The sequence below is a fragment of the Harpia harpyja genome, chromosome Z (assembly GCF_026419915.1).
Source record: "Harpia harpyja isolate bHarHar1 chromosome Z, bHarHar1 primary haplotype, whole genome shotgun sequence".
NCBI classification, from domain to species: Eukaryota; Metazoa; Chordata; class Aves; order Accipitriformes; family Accipitridae; genus Harpia; species Harpia harpyja.
Genome location: NC_068969.1, coordinates 18,635,110 through 18,659,371, shown reverse-complemented (window position 1 = coordinate 18,659,371; position 24,262 = coordinate 18,635,110). Strand labels below are relative to the sequence as shown.

The window sequence follows — 24,262 nt, the reverse complement described above, 5'->3', positions numbered from 1 at the left end:
GAAGAAAACTTTGAATCTTCATTTAAGAATTATAAATGGTTTAGCATGAATTGATTTTTTTTAATATATAATTATATGTATAACATACACGCAAATATGTATTTGTGATTACATAAATATATTTAAAAGCTTCAAAATACACACCTTTCAAATGTGCACATATATATGCACATATATGGGTAAACTTGACTTTCAAGCCTGTTCCCTAGCTACCGCAGAAAAGGAATCCTGCTACATTTTCAAAGCTGGGCTTCTCATCACAGGCTTTTTTCCCCTTGGAGTCTTGTAAAAAGTCAGAAAAGCAATTTCAAAACACTGGGACTAGGTTTTCAGTCTTTAGCTGGGAAAAATCACCATAGCTCTGTATTCACTACAATATAAAAAGTCACAAACAGTTTGGTCAATGTATTTAAAGCCTTAAAAAACTAGCTCTACCACACACCAATTCACGCAACCTGAAATTTGGGGATCTCTAAAGTTGAAGACTGTATGGTTGCTGACCATAGTGACCATGGCTTTGGTATCACCGGTGTTGTTGTTACTGCCTTAGCACTGCTGACTTAGCTAGTGACAAAAAACTTATAAAACACACATGCTGTAATATTAATTCTGAACATCCTGATAATACTAACTGAATCATGCAAGTATATTACAAATGCTGAGTCACAGTAAGCCTCCTCAGCAAACTTCCCAGGAGTATGAAGTAAAGCAGAGACAAAAGCCATAACCATCTTAATCAAGACTAAGTCAGACAGTAGGTGAAGTGCTCAAACTCAGAAGCCAGCCTCTGTTGGCATGCATCTCGCAAGTGTCCTGCTGAGATTCAAATGGCAATAACCAGCCACATGAAGTAATCGCTTCTCTATTTCATATACTATTTCCACTATCACTCTAGAGATTTAGGAAATTAGATTCAATTCCTTGGTTAGAAAACTCCATTCCATGCAGAAACTGGGCTGGAAGGCACGTTACTTCCCTTAAACTGTTTTTTTCTCTAGAAGTGCTACATTATTGTCATTATGCTAATGAAGTCCACTTAGGTTGTGTGAATGGTCTCCTATTTTTTTCATAAAACACATATAACAAAGAAGTATGTTTCAGCAGTGATTGACTGACAGCTGTCAAGCAACACACAGGGCAATTCAACTACCAGGAATTGCTGCTGTTTATCTGGGCACCATAAAAACCTATTGCAAAAGCTGATGTTTGTGAAAGGGTCTTCTGAAGTAAAAGCCTAGCAAACAATTATTTTTGTCATTTCACTTGCTTTCCCCTAGTTTCTACATACAAGTTAAAGTTAGCAAGACAGCTCTGTTCTCTTCTGAAATTTATGTAAAGAAAATCTAATACCAGTGTAGAGTATTGGCTGATTTCCTTGAGCCAAACCTTCTTGCTAAGCAAGAATTACCAGAGTTTTACACACAAACACTAACTATGCTACGCAATGTTTTCATGACTCTTTCTTGAAGTATTTAAGAAGTTTGGACACAGCTCTATAAATATCTGGCAAGAATCAGCATTTCACTAGCAAATCACTTCACACTACTGAATAATTTGCCATAAATAAAGCATCAGATTTTTCCTCTTTGTGAATTATCCACAAGGAGATTATCATTCAAGCAAGTATATTTGCTGTGCACAGTTATTTACCATATGATTTCTGTAAATAATTAGTGTTCTTTAGTTTAATTGTAAGTGATCAGCTACAAGTTTACAATATCAGAAGTTGGAGTGGGATATGGTTAGCATATGCTCAGCAGGGGCTAGATAATCTTCATGTCACGGTTATGTGAATTCTTCTTGTTCTTTTTTGCAAATTAAATATTTTTCTCTTCCCAGAATCCTAACATAGTCCAACACACTTTTCCATTTCCAGAAGTGCTCGCTCTCTTTCTGGGGACTAGAAATGGTTACAGCATTTGGTCACAGTCCTCATCTGTGATCTTGGGCAAGTCCATCAGGAAATCATTTGCGTATTTAGCTTCCTAAATACATTTAAAGATTTGAGCCTTAGGGCAAATCTGTATTATCGATAATACCCAACGCATTGATCCCCAAGCTGAGGCCAACCGGCAGAATTAACTCTGCTCTCAGTGCCTGCTGACATGGCCATGCTGCTCCTGGGACTGAGCCAGCTCACCACGCTGGACCGGGGAATACAAAAAGCTCCCCTGCCCCCTGCCTGTCCCCAAAAGGCAGAGAGGGGACAGGATTTCCTCCTGCGCAAGGCAGGTATCAGGCTGGAGCATAGCAGTAGGGTGCTCAGACTCCAGTCAAATGGAAATCAAAGCATCACAAATTCCACTACTTTCTATTATTTATTAAATCATTCTATTAAGTTGTTATAGTTTGTCATAAATTTAATTGACTATAAAAGAAATAAAAGATGCACACGTATAAATCTGTAAACTAAAGCAATATTTCATTACAAAAGATATTGTTTATGTAAACCCCCCCTCAGTTAACACTTTAAAGCATTCATCTAAATTTAATCTTTTCTTAAATTGAGCAGGATCTCAACTAACCAAAACAAATATAACACTACCACGGTCAGTGCAGGAATGCTGATTTACTCCAGTTCAGCTTCTTCCTAATGATTTGGAGCTGTCGAACATGACACTCCCACACTCTCAACTTGTCAAAAGCTGATCCAGAAAACATTTTGAGGACAGAAAGCAGAGAGAGGACTCCCAGCCGTGCTGGGGATCTGCCAAAACAAGTAGTAGTGTTGTGCAGCTGGGAGGACTAGGCTTAAAAGATTTAGCATTTGTTAGTTGCATTTCAGACTTTCTAAGAAATGAATAGTGTAAAGTTATTTTAAGCAAATGTATTCTAATGATGCCACATAAAGTTGGTACCACAGTCTCAGACATAAAATTTTAAATGAACTAGAAGAAAAACATAACATGACTTATTTTTTCACCTTCAAAATAACAAGATCAGTTATCACTTCAGCTTTTTACAAGACCTGCCTTTTCTGCTGTATCATAAGAGAGTGGCTAACAAAAATAAACATGCTAAAAGACCTTTTTTGCATTTCCTACTTAACAAAAGCTTCCACTGCAATCTAGCCACAGGAAGTCATCGAAACTCCCTCCGTTCTCTGTTCTTGAGAAAGATGCCAAGGTCATTAGGTGCCAAAAGATACATTTACAAAATGCCTACAGAGGTTGTGCTCCTAGGGAATTGGATGCCTGACTTAATTACTGGGCTTGAAAATTGCTATCTCTATCTTAAGATGCTTTTATAACCTTGAAAATTTGGCCTTAAACTACTCCTGAAAATGAGATTTAGAGACATAATATACTGTTGGCATTTTATCTGGGATCTCAATACCAAAGAATGGACACCTATTATTGAATAATTAAGGAAAAAACATGAATTATTCAGGAGAGCTGTGTTTCCCTTCCCAAAGGAAGCTGCTATATCCCAGATCTGAGCCTGCAGACAAACAAGCTTGTGTCCTGCTGAGTTACAGCCACCCCAAGCTGTACGAGAACAATTGCTGCAACTGCTCCACCTCCCTCTTGGCATCCGTCTAAATGTTTGCAGAGGCTGCTGCTCCTAGGATGGCAGCTCAGGATCTTGTAAGCAAGAGGCAGGGCTTCTGTCCAGTTAAGCCCCGTCTCGAATTGCCCTCTGGATGGACCTTTCTCTCCTCACTTTCCAGAGAGCCTAGAGGGAGTTACAATCTTCTACCTGGGGTTACGTCTGCCCTGTAACAACCCAGGCTCTGTTGGACAGCCTACCACCAACCGCCGCAAGAGGTAGTATCTGACACTCGTGCCAGCTGCAGCCCTTCTGCCTTGATGTGTGTTTAGTTTCTAAAAAATCAATTCAGCTGATCAGCAGATAAGCCTGGGCATGGACATTAGCCTCCCCGAGGTGACAGGAGCCACACAAATTCCTGTATGATGGGCACTGGAGGAGAATCCAAAGTCATGCCCCGCTGTTGCTGCTGCTCACATCGTCCTCACCTGAGCCACGCCAGGTCTTGTTTTAACAGTGACAGAAAGCACTTTCCCCATTCCCCTCCTCTGGCAAAGGCACACAAGAAGGTCCTAGAACAGGCCTCAAAATAGAAGCTTTTTCCTCTCCTCACCTTCAGGCTTGATGACTTGTGCGGATATCTAATTAAATAATTAAGGTTAGTTGAGGTCGGGGCCTGGAATCTGAGCAATTAAACTGTTTGCTCCCCTGATAAAATGAACCACGTGCACGAGGCGGGCTGCCAAGTTTGGTTTTTGTGAAATTCAACTCAGGAAAGGAGCTGCCACGCACCCACCCCTCACGGGTGTGATGCTGAGAGCTGGCTGTGGCTGCCGGGCTGCACCGCGGGTTCAGGGTCGGCACGGAAGAGGAAGAAAGAAGTCCTGCTAACTTCTGTTTTAAGGATGACTTTTCCTGTCCTTATTGTGAACTTGAATATCTGGTATTTTAATTTTAAAGCCCAGCTCTTGAAATCGAGTGATTAGATACAGTATCTCGCCTTTGACAAGAGAGCCTTTGTGGGTTCAAAGATGAGCTTGAAAATGAAAGCTGATTAAAGCCTGAAGGGTCAAAGCCAAGGATGGAAATAAAAGTTACCTGACACAGACTTCTCTTTAAAGATCACACACATTTAATCCTATTGCATGATTTTTGACTTACATAATTTAGCAGTGCAGAAGCAGAACATGTAGTTCATGGAGAGAGAAAGGTGACCTGGGCTGGGCGAAGCAGGGGGAGCAGGGACTCTGCGCGAGGGACTCTGTGGTGGAAGTGCCTGCTGCGGCAAGCTGCCCTCCCTGGCCCCCCAGATATTAATCACTACCTGGCCTGTTATAAATATATAAACAGACAGATCAGTTCTGCTGTAAATAGCTACCAGCTGTGAGGATTGTACTCATCAGTTTAAAAATTAATAGTATTTTATTGTGAGGATTTTTTTTGCAAAACCTCTTCATACTCTTCAGGAAAATGAAGATGAGCTGGTGAACATCCTAAATACTGCTATAAACAGAAGATGAGCATGCAGCTCACGGACATCATATGGTCACAGCTTGACAAAGACCTCGGCACTTGGATCTGGATGGATCATGTTTCTTACTGCTTGGATTTTCTGTCATTCCCAGGAATGTCTGTATTTTGCATTTGTTGTTAATTAATCCAAAATTGTTGTTAAGTGATCCAGAAAGTTATTAGAGATCAAAAACGAAAATATCTCAGAAAGTCTATCCGTCCCCACCTCTCAAAGCACTGGAAAATTGCTAAGGGTAATCCTGTAAGTGGCTAGAAAGGTTGTACTCACAGGATTTCATTCCTATTATTGCATTTTTGACTAAGATATAATAGATTAGAGGTCATTTAAATAATTATAGTTGACATGAAATTAAAGTGACCTTGACAGTACATACCCAGACACACAATTTAAATAATTTTTTTTCAAATAAAAAACCAGAGTTATCAGCTCTAAAAGATTTATGTGACCCACTAACCTCTGCAGTGTCATACATTTTAACCAATTAGCTATGCTCTTTATTGATCAGAAAAAAATAACCCCCAAAACAAACAAACAAACAGAAAAACACCCACAGGATTTTTCTAAATAAAGCAACTATTTAGAAAATGGTTTTGACAAATTTACAAGAAGAACATGCAGGGCTTCAGTGAAACTGGAGCACAGATGCCCACCATAGGAGCCTACCTCTTGGGCAAAACCAAGACTTGGAAAAACAGTTTGAGAAACAGAGTTGCTACCTCTTGTTTTAAGAGCCTGCTCCAACCTGGAACCACTCTGCTACGACAGAAGTTCGGTCTTACTCCGGATCAACAGTCTGCTTTGGGGGGAACAGAGGCAGAAAGAGCCTACTGAAGACATGGGGCTCTTCTTCATACCCTGTGAGGGCAGTTTTAGAGGGAGAAGAAAGGAAATGTGTTTCTTTCTTGCTTCATTTGACAAACAATGAAAGGAATCTGGTCATCAGGAAGCATTTTTTGAAGTAAAATCTGCTTTTGCATGGATTTCAGCTCTTGCATCCCTGAAGACCATATCTAAGGTTAACATGCTTTCTTCTGCAATGCAACATTTCCCCAGGCACATTTTCTTCCTAATTTGACTCCCATTCCCCAGCTATTGATAAACTAGGTAAAACATGGAGACATAACAAGGTCATGGACAGGTCTCTACATAAATACTGCTGGTGAACTGCCTCCATTGCTCGCTCAGGGAGTTCACAATGGATACGCAGTAAGCTGTGACTGTAAAAACCTGCTGATCACCCTTCCACTAGGTAGTTTGATTATAACAACTTTTAAGTCAAGACAAAGAAGTCTGTGTAGAAAAGCCATTAAAGTCATATGTACAGTTCCCTTTTGTATTCAAGCCCACCCAAGTTTTTACCCCTTGAGTACTGCATGATCTGTATGCCCAGAGATAAATGTAGGGGAGAGTTAGAATGCTTTTTACCGTACAGTGCCTCTTGGGCCTAACACAGCAAGAACCAATGTCCCTAATTCCTTCTTTACTCATCTTCTATACACAAGAAGAGAGGCCTTGATGCAGTAAAACACTTGAGAGGCTGTTTGATTTACTTAGGTACATGCTTGTAATCCCAAGGGAATAGCTGAGCAGAGCTAGATTTAAGAATATATTTAAGTATGAGACCAGAATCAGTAGGAATGCAGCCGTAGCAAAACATAGTGAAAACATGGTGAAACCTATAAGGCAGATGCATGTTAGCAAAATAGTAAACCATGATGGTCAAGCTGTCATCTACACAGATGGTTTTCCTCAGCCAGAAATTTGCTTTATTCTGACACATAAAAAATTAAAACACCTTGCTAAAGAATCCTCTGGTTTACAAGACAAGGTATTCTGGAGAAGAATATAAATGTGTTGGCTGCTTCACTGACAGTCTATGCTTCAGATTTATTTTTTTAAGATACCATGTCTGGACCCATATTTCCCTAGTGATAAAAATCCCATTAGTAATCCTGATGAAATCCTAAAGGGCTAAAAAGCGATGAAGAGGATTTCTAAAGGTAAGTTATAAATCCTTTTAAAGAATATCTTGGTTTAAAATAATTCAGGGAAAAAAAAAACCCACCCAAAACTAAAACCCCTAGCCTTAGTAATGAGCTAGTTCTACTTAAAAATCCTTTGGCAAGATCAAGGACACTTAGGAGGGCTGCCACTTCCTAAGGCAAGGAGATGACACTGAGCAGCAGCTTTTGCTGGTCACTAGGCCAGTGAGGCACCAGGCACCTGAGGTCAGGATAAGAGAAGGAGTGATCATTTGTTCAGTGCTGTCTGTAATCTCATCTTCCAGAAAATATATTGAGTTCTCCCCATTAGGTCAGTAAGAAGATAAGTCAAGATCATGAGAAAAAGTGATGCGTGCAGCTGCAGTAAATGAGGTCTTCAGAGAAAACACCGATGTTGAAATGGAAGCAAATAGCAGAGTGCGGTGCATTTGGCCGATTTCTCCTGTAACACGGGCAAGGCTTTCTTAAACCAATTTTTCTTGTACCACAGATGACTTCCACTTACTGCCCTACACAATGTTCAAGACCTGATTTTCAGGCTTTTTCTTCACACAGCTATTTGTGCCACATAAATATCTGATCTATAATTTTAATGATTGTTTTGGAACGCTTGTAAGTTTTATCCATAATTTGGAGGTGAAGGAATGCACATCTTCACACCCAATGGTAGCGTGCATGTAGTGAAACTCAGACTTGCAGAATACAAGAGTTTCTGCTGAAAAACAGAAGACATGTATGCTAAAAACCCCCTGAAATAACTTCAGTAAGCCTTAAACACTGCAAATGCTTAGTTCATTCTACAAACTAAATGGACGAACAGCATATCTAATATTATTCCTCTGCTAGATTTATAATAGACCTGAATTTGGTGTGGAAACTGCTCATTGAATGAAATGAGGGTGTGGGGGGAATTAATTGAGGTCTTTGCACCTTGTGTCACCAAAGGCAGAACAAGAGCCATGAATAATAATTTATTACATTCAATTATTAATTTATCAAAGAGGCTACATTCTGTAGTCACCTGGGTTTTAACAGGGATGAAATCAATTGGATTCCACAGGAATCAATAAACCCGCTACATTTAAATAAATAATTATAACACGTTCTGGAGATTTTTAAGCCCGTTTATAGCCTTCTAGAGCAGAAGTGCAACACTCGTTAAATTCTGCAGGCTGCAAAGAAATGATTACCACTCTTTATCAGTGGCGACGGTACTGTTTTTTACACGGTGAGTAATTAGAAAAGTGCTGAAACACGCACTTGACAAGAGCCTGGGAGAGGCGGGGAAGTCTCTCAGGGACAGGCTTAGAAAAACCATCTTGATAAATTGGAGAAACGAAGTGAAATCGGGAAAATGAAATTCACTGAAGACAAGTGCAAAGCACTACGGTGTGGAAGGCAGATCAGATGTGTCAACACGAACCGGGACACAGCTGGCTCTGGAGATACGGTGCAATGCAAACTGAAAACGGGGGAAGGCTGTGGCAGGTTTTGTGGACATCTGGGTGAGGGCAGGACCTGCACAGATGTCACCGACCAGCATGTGCAGAGCAGCAGCAGCTGAAGGATGCTCACCTGGGCAGCCTGCACAGCAGGGCGGCCCCTGCCTTCCTCCTCATGCTGCCTTCTGCTCTCATTTAAATGCAGAAGTTTTCCTTGTGTGCTGATAGCCCAAGCCCCCAGTTGGATTTAGCCTGAAATATTTTATTCAGCAGGTTTGAGTTTAACCTCCCAGCGAGGAGGTTTTGGGATAGCTCCAACCTCTGCGTGTGAATAACTTAATCCCTGAAAAACATTTGCCTAACCCTAAATCTAATCTTAACCTGAAACGCTCACTGCACAAGCCGTGGAGCCCTTTCAAGGTGGAAAGCCACAGGCAAGACGTTACAGGCAGCGGTACAAAACTACCAGTTGCATGGGAAAGCAGCAGGTAAGAGGAGATCTCTGAGTGACCTTGCTATGGGATTCAGCCTGAGAGAAATTAAATCAACTGTGCAAGGGGCTACTGCAGGACTTCTGTGGGTCACCTGGCCAGTATCTAAACAGCATGGTCACTCTCTCCTCTGCGGCGTCACAGACAGAGAAAGATACGTAAAGAAGGGATTTTCATCTAAAAGTAAATTTCCATTTATCCTCTTTATAACTGCAGCAATTCCTTATCAGGACATTCCTCATACAGCAATATATGGCACAATATTTTTTTTAGAAGTGGTTCTCAGTCACACCCTTGCTAATTCAAAACGAGAATGTAATGGTATGGTAAATTAATACTGTTTCTTGGCTGTGTCACATAAAACTTGTTCCATATTCATGTAATAGCTTATTACTGATATGATAAAATAATATGGACACTGAAAAGCCATTTGTTTCAGAAGTGCCTCGAACATTAAACCTTACAATAACTATACTGACTACTAAAACATACAGCAACACTTATAAAAATTTTGTATGGGGCATTACAATCAGTTGCTGAATAGATTGCATATTAAACAGAAATAATGTCTGGCAAAATAAAAGTGCTTTGTGATGGAGTGGAAAGGCTTCCTAACCGCTCATGAATAACATGTATCACAGAAAATTAATTAATCAAGTCAGTCACCTACTTAAAAAGTGATTCAGAACTCATATATCTCAGAACACATCTTAAGCAGGTAAAATCATTTATGTGTGTCAACCTGTTCCACCTCATCTGGGGAAATTTGTCCTACAAGAAGTCCTATCCAGGAGGAAACAATGACTTCAAAGGACTGTGAAGAACAGCTCATGAGGTATCTCTCTCACTTCATTTGGTTTTGGATTAGGCTAGGCTTTGGATCTTGATCATGTATGATCCAGACACAGCCTTTCTCTTAACCTTTAGTTGACTATTATCTACACATGAACTTAAGGAGTTGCTAATACATGAGGATAACTTCAGAGTCCTTGATATGACAACACATCAGAGAGGAAATATTGACAAAATTAGAAGAAATTTAATTCTGGAAATCTAAACCTTGTTCATACAGAATTGACAATGGTCTCCATGTTTCTGAAAGAGCTATCAAGGTGAGGCTACAAAGCTACTGAGATCATACTTACAACACAGTGGGAAGAGATACATATTTATAAAACATACACATATTTATAACCCAGCCAGACCCAGTACACTCACCCAACTATTATATGTACTCAAAAAAAGGGATTGCTTCAACCTGCACTTGAAATCTGACCTTAAATCATACGGCTTATTAGTCAGCCAGAATTTTACTAGAGTATCTGTTTGTAAAGCATAGCTTCTTGCAGCATATGAAAATATTACACAGACAACAAGAAAATCTACTACTCACAGGAGTTTGTGTTGGAAGATGTGGGGGACTTGTGGTTGCTAGTTAATAAAGGCTCATGGGCTCATTCATAAATACACAGCCTATTTCAAAGCATCACAAAATGAAGAGTCTGAGACATTTTAGCAAACCTCCAAACTACGTTTTAAACTCTCAAGTTATGAAACAAATTGCTCCACATTGAGTCACTACTGACAGGAAACTACCTTTAATGCTAGTAGAAAGAGAAGTGTATTGCAGAATTTCCTCACCACTGCAAAGTACCTTACTTAAATGATAATTATCTTCTATAAAGTGCTTTTACTCTTAGTCACTATTTAGTTTATCTATTCTGAGTCGTATTAAGCTTGGTGTCTCAGCTGCAGAGAATTTCATTATACCATTTGTTAAAGCATCTTTAATAGGCCAATTTCAGCATCCATCTACTGTATCTTACTAAACGTTTTTTATTTGCTAAATGATACAGTTTAGATGAAACATGCTTCAACAAGAAATAGGGTTGTACTACTACAGATGTCACACTAACAGCCAGAAGACTTTCTCTGAGATCACTGTGCCTACCAGAGAAGTGAGTCTGCAATCAGTGAGCTCAATTTTGAATCCTTAGACTGGTAAAACTTCTACTAAATTGCTTGGAACTACAACTGAAATTTGACATTAAAACACAATTTGGTGGTTTATTCAGAAGAAATAAAAGTATTTCTTTGATGTTGTATTCTGTAAACTCTAATCTACACACATAGGTTAAAAGGTCAAATAAATACTTCAAGGACTTAATTGGTTATTCAGTTTCAGCCATGGTATTTGCAGTAATGCTTTGTATGGGAGGGAGACATTAAAACAAAACAAATTTACCTTGCATTGCAAATAAAACAAAGAGTACAGCAAGACTTGCTGGTGCTGTTACCTGCTCTAATTCTCAATAGGTCTCTTCATCTACTTTTCTGTAATCAAGCCATCTATATTTCCAAAATCACATACTTTAAGTGTCCTTGTAGAAAACTGATCAAGTCCAATTCATACTAGAACATTTTTAGTCATGTATATCTGTAGCTAAGCAATGCAATTCTATAGGTAAAAGCCTAAGCTTCAGCCGTGGTTTTTTATAGTATTTCTTCAAACTTGTGTCCTGGCTTAGCCTGGACTAGACAGGTCTCCTACGGGCAGGCTCCAATCCTGCATGAACTGATCTTTAAATTACACTGTGCTGATTTAGTAGTGGTTTTGGTTCCTACATCTATCTTCCTTTTCCTTCCTTAATACCTGATACTTTCACACAACTAAATCCAGGAATTCAGGGCCCTTTCAGCCTCTATTATGTGAAGGAAAGAGAAATATCACTTCAACTGACACCACTCAAGTGATGCTATCGGTTACATTGATGCCTAAAAAGGGTATCTCCACTGAGAGCTGCCAACAAGCAAACATGCCTTGAATTCAGCTGTAACTTTCAGGCACTAAGTATAGATAATTTGGCCAACCTGGTTACTTACAATTTAATTCCCTAATTTGGCAGTACCCATCCCCTTCTATCCAAACAAACATCTCTCTCTCCACTTGCAGGAGTCTTTGCACAGGACCAAGGCAGGAAAGGTGCTGGCACATGAGCTGCTGACTGCTGTTTCCTTACTTCTTTGAACTTGTGTGACTTTTCGACATCTCAGACAGAGTCCTATGTCCTGATCATCACTAGACATCACAGAAGTTTCCAACAATCAATATGTAAAGACAGAGTAGAGTTTGGGGTAAAAAATCCATAGATTTTTCCTGAAAATTGGAGAAAAGCCTACAAAGCAATCTACATTTGCATGCCCTACTGCTTTCTTGAATGACACGCTTGCTCAGCGTGAGAAACCTCAACAGCAGAAGACAACATTTGCAGATGAAGTCAAGAAAGACATACTGCTGCTACGGCTTTTTGTGGCTAACACCTGAGAAGATCTGATAAGCAGAGGTCAAGATTAAACATCCACAGTGTCCCTCGCCCAGCTCGAGCCTTTCCATCCCTCTGCGGGGGAAGCAAGAAGTCCCCAAAGGTATCTTTAAAGAGGACTGATGTGCAATCAATGAAAGAAGCAGCTGGAGGGGCAGAGACACAATGAAACCCTGTAGCAGAGGACAAGTGGTGAGACACTGGAACAGGTTGCCCAGACAGACTGTGGATGTCTCATCCCTGGAAGTGTTCAAGGCCAGGTTGGATGGGGCTTTGAGCAACCTGGTCTAGTGGAAGGTGTCCCTGCCCATGGCAGAGGGGTTGGAACTAGGTGATCTTTAAGGTCCCTTCCAACCCAAACCATTCTATGATTCTAAGTCCATTAGCCCCGTGTCCGTTAATGGAGATGGAAATTCTGTAGGTTTGCAGCTAACGCGAAAGCAAAGGTGGCTGCTCTCTGATAATCACCTACCCTGGAGTAATCACTGGAAAGCCAGCTCAGGTGAATGCCACGCGGGGTTACAGCATCTTGAACTTCATGCAAGTCTGTACAACCATCTCAACAGGGTGAGGTCAACAGCAGCTAATGATGGCAGTCCTGGACAAAAACCAGGCAAAGCAGCAGGTGATCTGGAAAGCAGATACCTGCAATTAACTTCCCAGTGGACTTTGGTTTTGTGGTGGGTTTTTTTCCTCATTAATTAATTCCCTCAGGTAGTTAAAAGGAATACGAACTGTGTGCCCAGTTTTAAGAAGTCAGGAGAAGTTTCTTTTTTTTTTTCCCCTAATATTTCAGTTCATCACAGCATGTTTTGTAGTTGTTGGCCAAGACTGACAGTTGCTTTTCATGAAGCACACTGATTTACTGACTTTTGATGCTGAACTAAATTATTAGCCCTAGCTATATCTTTGTAGTGTTTTCTTCTGTATGCATTTTCTCTTTAATTAAAGTTGTTGGAGGTCATTGTACATTGTTGAAATCTCTGCAGGGAAAACAGTCTTACTCTGTTTTGGTGCATTTTGGGTCTATGACTCCTTTCTTATTCTCAGTGAATTAATGTTTTCTTAAAGGACGGAACTATGAAATGGGAGTTGCAAATGAGTGCAGTTTTTGTCAGATATCTTTGCAAAAATAACATACCTTCTTTATCATTTAACCCAGCCAAGCACTTAAGCACATGCTTATCTTTAGTAGCTCCACTGAAATCAATGAAACAACTCACATGACAGCAAGATACTGATCAGGGGTTTACTCCAATGGATGCTTTATGTCCTATGATTAAAAATAATTCCTACCTGGGAGCTGGGAAAGCATTTGTTCAAGCCTGCTGTTTACTGGTTTCTTCCATGAATGTCCTCTTGATTAGAACAGCATAAGCACCACAATCTCCATATGAAATATTTGGAAGATATGTATTTTCTAGATATCCAAGCAGTGCTTTTTCTTTTAAATTGGATGTGAATGCCAAGGCAACTTTATGCTCCTTTTATACTCAAATGCTCTGCTGCCACATGTCTATAATGTTCTCTGGCAGGTCTCACGGGTGCCAGCAGTATAAAGTACACCTGCTGTGGCCGTCTCGGTGTTTTCTTTTCAGTTTTTGTTGTGGTTGGAACACATTTTTCTGATTACTGCCTAGTACCCTTCAATGAATTTCATCTTACTGAACCGATCTGCTGGATTTTTAACTGCATCCAGCTCTTTTGCCAACAACATAATCTCAGCAACATTTATTGTTCTCTTTACTTAGCTCCTGACTCCATCTCTATCACATGTGCTCCTTCCATTGTTATGCCTTTTTTTCAGGTAATAAACTGCAAAAAATAATGCAACTAGGTCTTTGGTGTAGATACAAAGGAAAAGGTCTCTGATTACAAAGACTGTACTGAAGACTGCCTGTTTTCCACAACAATTTCTGCTGTCTCCATTATCACAAGCAGGAGGACAGAGAGAGCCGGGGCTCTGTCCTTCCCTGGCACACTTGGAAATAAGCCCACTGGGTTTAACCGAAGCACCAGGTCAAGCTCAGAATGCGCCGATCCTTTGGCAGAGCATTTCAGGGCCGAACTGCATGGCAGATGAGCCTGGAGTGACTAATTTTAACTATATGTTTTTATAATTGTAGCTAGTTTTCCAGAATATTGTTATGACAAATTTGTCACTGAATATCCCTGACAAGTTTTTAAGCCACCTCCAGGCTGCAAAACTGAAGAATAGCTCATATTTAGAAAATTACATTAATAAAATCCATGTATAAGGACTGACTCCATAATAAGACTTTTTCATGTTATTTTGCTGCTGAGTGAGACAATCTGGCCAAGGTTTGCTGTCTGTGAAGAGAAGATGCAAATCCTGATTCTATGTGGCGGTGCTGAGAGCAGGAGCCCAGCTTGCTTTTGGTGTGAATTCAGATAGTCTTTTATGACATTGTAATATGCAACTCAAAAGAACTCATCAACTTGATCTAATCTAAGCTTCTCTACAGAAAACTCAAATAAGCTTGAATTCTTGGATTAGTCAATGTTTGCAGCCACTTGAATTACATTTCATATATACATAAAGTGAGCACATGAATCTCAGCAGTTAAGTACTCTGCTGTCAATTTCCATTTTTTTTCTTAAGAAAAGAGTAAAACATATTTAAACTTAGCACTCTGAGAAGTAGTATCTGGCTGTGATCAGAAACAATCAACTGAAAGGAAAGAAATAGCCATATTTGCATGCATAATCTTTTTTATCTTGACACTGAAGGCTAATTGTCATATCAGTAAATGCAGAATGAAATATCGTATATGTGCCTGAAGGTACCATATTTGCAAAATTGCTTAACAGCAGCTACTACTTGCTGTTTTGACAAAGATATACTCTTGCTGTCTGATAGCACATTTCTGTAGGAGATAATTTTGAGTAGTCCCTGTCAAATAAAGTTAGATTTAATGCAGCCACAATGCTAGTAATAAAGGGAAAGCATTGACATTTTCTTCTTTATAATTAGATGTTGCCACTGATATCCAGAGTGAAGACACTGTTGTCCTGAATTGTGATTGTTGCTGGAATGCTCATCGTGTTTCCTGAAATCTGTATTGTCCCTGCGGGTATGGAGCACACGCACATGAGTGTTGTACTTCTGATTGAACTGTCATAAATCTATCAGAATGTGATAGAACTCCACCGGATGAACCCTACCTGAACATACAGCAAATATATCCCTCACTGCCACTGGTTATTTGTATTATATTTCACATTTTACGGACAAATATGGTATGCTCTAGGAAAGTGTTTTTTAACAGCCTAAAAATTAACAGGGACTGAAATTCGCTTTCATACACCACATATGCCTGGGTTTTTTCTGGTTTTGTTTTTGTTTTCTTCGCATAATCATTTATCTGAATCAAGTTATCAGCTGATGCAATGAAAAATAGACACGTCATTACAAGAGCGCTGTGACAGCCTAATCAGGACCAGGGTCCCACTGTCTTATGGGCTGTAAGAACATAGCAAAAGGAAGGCTTGCTACCCAGCAATGCTCACTGCTGGATGTAATTCAGAACAGACCACGGGAAGAGGAAAAGTAGACACAGTTTACATGTAGCGATAGCAGACATCTGCATTGCCCACCATCGATGGGCATCTGACGATGTCAAATCCTGTGAATACCGGAGAGGTCTGCCCTCACTGCAGCCCCGGCTCCCAGGAGATCAGGGCACTTCCAGAGAGGTGGACGCTACTTGGTCATTGCTGTGTCCAAAGAGTCTCCCCCAGTGGTCACTTAGCCCCAGGCTGTTCTTATAAACTGAAAATAAGGAATGAAGATAGATACATGACTCTGTTCTTGAGTGAAACCGCTGAAGCCTTTCCTAAGGCAGATAACGTCCTACAGGTCGGTTTCTTGAGCCAATTCGTAGTGTTATATTCAGCTTACACGTATCCTATGTAAATAAAGCAAACGAGAGAGATGGAAACAAAGGCAGACGGAAACAGAGAATATAAAATGCAGCTATAAATATTATAAATCTTGCAGCAACCAGGCAGTCTCATTTTATCCAAAAAGCTAGAGAGATGGAACTGATTAGCTCTCGCTGAGGAAAGGATATTGATGTTTAATACCCTTTTGAGGCTGTTGAACTCGGTTATTGGATTCAAAGCAGGATACCTGATGGTACAGACAGCAGTGTATAACTAGGTTTCCTTTCCTAAAAACTGAAAGTCCACAAGAAAATTACCAGTTTTGGCTTAGAAATGAAGGTGCTCTTTTGCTGACTGAAAATCATTTATTTATGAAACAATTTAAAATTAGCTGCCATTTGCAATACCAGGAAAAATCAGCACATTTCTGAAGCCAAACTAGAGTTATCTCTCTCTGCAGTGATGTTTAGAGTGGCTGTACCATTTGTCATCTTCTGGTTTGAATTTGTTTGGGTTTTGCAAATGACAACATACACTGTTAAGCAAGATTTAGCCCAAACAGATAATGTTAGGAGTGAAGATGGTTGGGTTTTCCCCTGAAAAAAGTATCTCGGAAGGTGAAAAGAAAAAAAATCGTGAAAAATGAATGACCCAAGAAATGAAAAATTGAAAAGTGAATAGTTTATACACAGAAAATTGCCTTTCTATGTTGAAGTCCGTAAAGACTCTGGGCAAAAGAGGTGTTTATTTTTTAAAAGGTGAAGTGCTTATTTAATATTTTCCAGATGAAACATTTTGATTTTCTTTGTTGTTGTTCAAATTAAAATCTGGTTTAGTCATTCTAAAAAATGTCAGAATATTAAAAAAGAATTAAAGAAGCTTAAAATCCTTAGAAATACAAAACATCATTTTATTCAAACAAAATTTTGGGGGTAACCTAAATTCACACTTAATTTTTTTACTAAGAAAAAATATTTTGCTCCAGAATGACTAAAATAAAAAAATCACCACCCTAAACCAAAAGCCAAAAACCAAACAAAGCACCAAACCCAAGCTAGCAAACAGACCTACCAATTATTTACACAGCTCTGTGAAGAGCTGTTTGCAAGCTCTCTATTACAACTTTTATTCATAGAATACGGTTGCTAGCAACCGGACATCGTACCTGGCTCCTGTTTTGAATAAGAGGACAAAGTGATTGTATGAATGACAACTGCTAAAGAGTTGGCAAAATGCACCTGATGTAGAACATAAAACTTTGGGAAACAGAAATATAAACACTGGTAGTTGCAACATACCAAAAATATGTTACTGTTTCCGTATATTTTGATCCTGCAATGCCCTCCTAACTTCACTAGTATCACATGCATTTTTGCTAAAACCTAGTATATAAGCAGACTTTTTGACATACAAAACAGCAGTGCAATCATTTTCATGGCCAATCCTCCAAAGGGAAACTGAAAATAATATAGCCTAATTACAACTCTGAATAAAACAATTTTATTACTGGATAAACTACTTTAATTCTTTGTTTGCTCTCAGATGAGATATGAAAATTAATACATGGCAAATTAACACCATAAAATTTGGAAGTGAAGGGTTTGGGTTTTTTTTTTTCAGTTTGCTTTGCCCTACCTGCAGCAAAGGAATACAATTTCTCTTCTAGCATCACAGGCAATGAAGAACAACAGGTTATAGTTATGATAGAAGTTATACAGCACTGGGCTTGCCTTACAGCATAATTCAATCAATCAGAAGTCTTCATACTTACAAATGTGTTTTAAATACTTCTCAAAACTGAAATTTGACTGTATTAGTATGCACCAAGCTTTATACCTCACTGGACACAATGCAGAGAACCATAACAAGTCATGAAGTGCTACAGTGCATGGTAATGCATGGCTTCTAGTTCATTACATCCTTACATTATGACATTGCTGTTCAGTACCAGGGCATAATTAGGTACTCGAGGTGCTATATTACCACATAATGAAGTCCAATTAAGATTCATTAACCTCTGACCTCCTGGAAATATTTGATGGACAGTGAGCATCTCAGGGAAAAAGTTAAAAGGTGAACTTGAATAAGCTCAGTTCAATGGATGACATTTTGAGGAGTTAAAGACACCTTAGATAATTTACATCTGATGCATCAATTCATGTTAACATCTTGATTGATAAATGGAAACTTTATATGAGATGGTCATGCTGGCTGAACATTTAGAGTGAATTATGCTGAAACATTTGCTTATTATATGCGTACCATTATTTTATGTTAACAATAAAGTGCTGTAAAAGTTACATTAGTAATAAAATATGCACTAGATATGTGCTTTATTGGCTTTATTTGTGTATGAATAAATACCATCACAGCCACACAAAAATGATATGGAAATAATATACCTACAGTGACAACTTGTAACTATCTTAAGGTAAAATTAATGTTGAAATCCAAGTATGGAAGTTGGTACAAACCAAGATTCATGTAGGGAGGTACATCTTACCACTATGCTTATGGAGAAATATGTCAAAAAAAAAAAAGTATGTGTCAGAGTTATTAGGAAAGCAGGAGGGAGGACTATGCGGAAGGGACAACACTCAGCTGATACATGCCAGTGCTTAGACGTAGTTTAGACATTTGATGTTCCTCTGAGATTAATAAAACCATCGCTCTATATTATATGCACCTACACATGCAGAATTACTCCACGGCAATGAGACATAGTGGCGTAGCAATTACAGAAATGTTAGATAGCTCCCAAGTATAATGATGCATTTATAGAAAGCTCCAGAGCAGAGGTAATTTTCCTTTGTGATTATACATTTTTTTCTCAGTAAGTTACATACTTTTTTCTTTCTTTTTTTTTTTTTTCCTCAGCAATAAACATTTTATCACCTCCTGGTGATTGGTCCGTTTTCAGATGTGGCTGGTCTTCCTTCAGGAAAGACCACTCTGAAAGAGGGGCCAGCATGGGGGTTCCCCACACTACAGAGCCACAAGCCACATGCTCCAAGCAAGCTTTCCTGGAGGACCAAGTATCTTGCCCTGCAACCATTCCCCTACGCATGTCTTGCATATGCAGATATGCCCCTGGGAAACATCGATACTAATGTGTATGTACAACAAAGACGCTCTGTGCACGTGCAGTAGATCTAGCACTTTCATACACGACTGGCTTTCCAGATATTTCATGAAGTCCAGGACTTGCTTTATGGGTTAGTGATAAATAGACAGTGCATACACCATACTGTCAACATTTAAAGGGTTGCTGCATACCTGCAGTGCCCCTGACCTTGACACATGCCAGTAAGACACACAGGAATTCTGGATAAAAAGACAAGTATGTAGCTGTAAAAACATTTAGTATACAAGCCAAAATTTACTTAGAAAAATTTATAGGATTGAAAAGTAAAACAAGTAGAGAAAACTTCGTATGTGTGGAACCTTGAAGTTTGACCCATGAGATATACGGGCAATAGGGTAGATAGCAGAATTTGGAAATTCATAATATCAATGGTTCCAAATTAGCAGCAAGGTGTTGTGACTTTCTGCAAGAACTCTTGCGTTGAGCAACTTTACCTGACACAGATTAGCTGGCTCAGGCATAGCCCATTGCTAATAATTTTTTCTGAGCTAGGTAAGGAATCCGGATTCGTGAAATAAAGAAAAGCAGTGCAAGAGTGGAATTGTTGTGCAATTACTGCAGCGCATTAGGCTCTTAATATACTGAGTGCAAAGCTTCAGCTCTAATGCAGGCTGTCAATAGAGTGTATATTATCACAGCATCAAACATCTGGGAAGATACTGTGCTGTCCTCAAATTCTGGCTTTCTCTGGGATAACAAAGCCCTGACACTGTAGGGAAGCCCTATTTTGTTGTCAAAAATAACCACCTTTGAGGGGACAGAAGAGACACAGATCCTCACCCAGTGCAAAGCGGAACAGCACTTTCATGTCAGTGGGTTTCCTAAGGCTCCGGCCACCTCCTCAATGCAACCTTCACCATTACTTCCCTGTGCAAATTACAGTTACAGAAGGCAGCAGAAACAGCATGTACCTTTTATAATCAAAGATCTCAATAGTTACAGAACATTGTGTAAAAGCTATTTCTTCAGTTCAGCAAGGACTAAGTGGCAACAAGGGAGAGGATGAAGCAGGGACAACGGCAATTAAAAGCAAAAGGGATTAAAAACATTCCCAAATGTCTCAAAAGTAGCAGGAAGAGAAGACCACTTAATTCTTAGCTAGTATTAGCCTCTTTACATGGAACTGAGTGTAGACATATAAATGGGTTAGTACCCAGTATTTCTTTGTTATTCACAGCATACAGCCGTGATGTGAATTTGGGGAGGGAGAGGGATCACACACCACTTAGCAGATAACAATTACCCCACATACACATAGGCACACACACATTTATCTCAGACACACACAAACAAGCCTGCTGGCACATATAATGTACTCCACAAACCCAATTTGTTTTCACTTCATTATTTTTGAATACATAGGGAGAGTTCTGGGAATGCATGATGTTGCTATGCCAAATTCTGCAGAAATACAAGTTCTTTTGGTACTAACAGGAGCCTTTATACCATTTTCATTCTAATTTTCTACTATAACACTGCCAAACACCATTTAACTTTGCTCAGAATTTTGAAGCTTTTGTAGGCGAAGCCCCAGAATCACTACTTTTTTTTTTTTTTACTCCTGTGAGCAGCCACATAAATCCCAGATGTTCTCTATTCTGCATGAAGTAAATATTGAAATTGTGCTAGGAGATATTCAAATAGAGCTGACAGAGATGTGAGCCTGAGATCCAAACTATACTAAACTTGAAACAGTTCTATCAGCAATTGCCCACTCTGACAGTGCTGCATATCAGCTGTCTACAATCAGTATAGAGTGCCATATATCTTCCTAATCACCTTTCTTTCCAATGACAAATATGAGCAAGCTAAAGCTAAGGTCAAATGAAAGTACTAAACACCTTCAATACATCAGGAAAGTTACCCTCACTCAAAATACGAAGCTCAATATCTGGCAAGCTTGAGTGATGCAAAGCATTTTGGGTAGGAGGTCTGTCAAAATAACAGCATGCAAATAACCAGATGCAAAATTCCTTGAGGTCTCTCAAAAGCTGGAGAAGATGGTTCGCTCCACTGAAGCATCATCTGTGAGCACAGCTATCAACACATCAGACTTAGCCACTACGCAAGAGGCATTTGTTGCCATTACCATATATAATTGGTCTTTGACAAGGAAACAGAGGTGCCGTCCCATAGGCATATGTAAAAGCTTTTAGAGAAGTGCTATCAGTTAGTGCACCCTCAGTGGAGGCCAGCCTGGAGGGACCCTGCTTCCAGCTAAGCCCAGCAGAGAAGATCCCTCATGGCTGGGCCACCACAGGCTTGATCTCCTGCAAAGACAACATGAAGAGCAGTGTCCTACTTTGGGGCAGCTGCCATGACTTGGAGGCTTTCAGGACAGAGAGACCTGCAGATGTTCCCCACCTTCATCTGCTCATCCCCACTGCTGCCTTACCTGGGTACCAAGGGACATCCCTAATTCCTGAGGAAAGGTGCGAAAGGCAGCTGTAGGGCAGACCTCAGTCTTTTGGTTGTGGTTCACAATGCAACACAAGGGAGTTGAACACTCACATGCCAATGACCTGGAGTTAGGTAACTAAGTCCCTTCTTTCTTTAGGAAAGAGCAAGGTTTTAGGAACTTTCCTCAGGAAAAGAAGAAAGAAAGAAAAAAAAAAACTACCACCAAAAAGGCCCCCAACTTAATTCCCTGTCTGAGCATCTCAACTAGATGACAGAATGACTTTAACTTGGAGCGAATGGGTTGGATGTAGAGAATGCAACTTTTACCACGTACAGCAAACACGAACAGGCACAGAGGTATCTGAATGAAAGTTCAGTTCTGAACTTTGTGCTAGGCAGTGTGAGTAGTCAGTAATTATTTATAGCTACAGGCCAGTGCCTTCAGAGCATAGGAGAAGCACTAAGCAAGCTACCTTTCACCATGAAAGAGGCTCTGGGAATATTTCAGGAGGTTATGGGAAGAATATCTGTTGAGGGGTCAGGGCTCAGGGCAGGAGGCTGCCCAGTACAGTATGGATTATATTATTTTATTCTGCAACCCCAGAATGTTCTATTTCATCTGCCTCAGAGGCTGTCAGTCAGTTCTTTAAGTACAGCCTGTCTCTAAGTGCATTTGTATTATTATACAAAAGAGAAATGGCTTTTCCTTCCCCCAGACGAACCCCCTAAACTTACTGGATCCTCAACACACATTCTAAATTCTCACAAACACAAGGGAACTTTATCCAAAAGCAAGGGAAGAGCAGCCCCAAACCCAGCAAAGCATTACAAAGACAAGAGGCACATTTTTGTTCTGAGCAGCTCCAGTGAGTGCTTGGGTTGGGGTCTTTGCTGTGTGCTCCACCACTCCTCTGCTCATCCTTCTCATGCTCCATTCCCCCTTCAAGGGCTTTTCAAAGCAGTTTCAGATTTTTAGCACCCCATGGCAGGCAGACTAAACTCTTCTTCCTGCAAGCCCCACATCAGTCTGAAATGACATCTTGACCGACACATTCGTGGCTTCAATTTCTATCAGTAGCATCCTTTTCCATATAGCTTCCCCCAAAGATGTTAGTCAAGAACAGAATCCTATTCCCACACCTGAGAAAAAAACAAGGGATCTAGTCTTAAGATTTTTCAAATACTTCATTTGCTTACTTTCATCACCAAACACAAATCTTCCCATTGGAGAGTGCGCGTTGCATAGCATCAATGAAGTGAAACTCCACCTGCTCTGAGTGCCCCCTTGTCCAAAATGTGGAGTATCCACTGGGATATTCTTCACTGCACAGAAAATTGGTTTGCTTCCCTGCTACGTGAGGTTCAGCATACGGATTTGGTACCTGTGTCTGAGGGCTGTACCTCTGGCATGGTGCTCAGTTCGCCCAGCCTTCCAGCAGGTCACTTGCCACCGTCCAAGCGGCCGTGCAGCCCTGGCACATCCCACGCACGGCCACCGCGTGGAATTGTCCCTCTTCCACACGTGCATCCACAAAGACGCAATTCCATGGACTTCAGATCAAAATTACTTTAGCCAAAAGTTCTACTTCCATTCTGTTTCCATCTTAGACCTGTTTCTCAATGCTTTCTAGGAAAGTGCTGGTAACATGTTTGTGTGGTTTCCTGCCACTGAGAATAAGCTAGTTGTAACACGCTGCTGGGACTGCCAGGAAAGCCAGGCTGCAATCCTCAGCGTTCCACTGTGGTGTACTGTGGACACTTGCCACGGTGCTTGGCATGCTGAAAGACACATCCGAATGAACAAATGCAAGGGGTTAGAAAACAGCTCTGCGTCTGGACTGCTCGGGGTCCTGGTTTCCCAGTCTCACGTGCATTGCGCTGCCTGACTTTAAGTAGGACTCTCCACACGTCTCTGCCGGGCGGCCCCATCAGCACGCTGCCGTGCAGACAGCGAGGAGGAAGCCGCATTCCCGCGTGCAGGCGCAGGTTTTGTCAACGAATTATCCCTTTCCCCAGACGCAAAGAAGGCCAAAAGTACCCTGTTGTGTTACAGGATAATATAAATGTTGGTTTTGGACTTTGGTGCTTCAGTGGTCATTTTCCAATTATATAAGTCTCAATTGCTCATACGAGAATTCCTTGTTGACTAATTGGCAAAAACATATACACAGCTAAGTAGCACACTGTGTCCTACTTTGATGAAATGTGCTACCATTCCATCCTAATTAGAAATACTCATTTGCTCTTTTAATTGCATACCTTTGCATATTTACAGCAATTAATACATTGTAAAAGTGGAACATACTAAGTCGGTCTAATATTTGCATTTCTGCTAGTTATGTCTGTTAAGGCATCACTTCCACATTAGGCTTTAATTATGTGAGGAATGCAAAACACCTGATGCCACACTGGAACCCAGAATCATTTTCTTTGGACTCCTCTACCTGGTCACTGACCAAAGCAGTGTTTTCCCCATAAAAACTGGCTAAAGATCTACTTCCCAAGGAATTAATGTTATAATTGCATGCA

The 24,262-nt window shown here is 40.2% G+C and overlaps 1 protein-coding gene across 1 annotated transcript in view; it reads right to left on the bottom strand.

Annotated features, from left to right (window-relative positions):
* The window catches only part of TAFA1 (TAFA chemokine like family member 1), a 237,937-nt gene that overhangs the window by 128,713 nt on the left and 84,962 nt on the right, over positions 1-24,262 (bottom strand). The gene's annotated exons all lie outside the window — the stretch shown is intronic.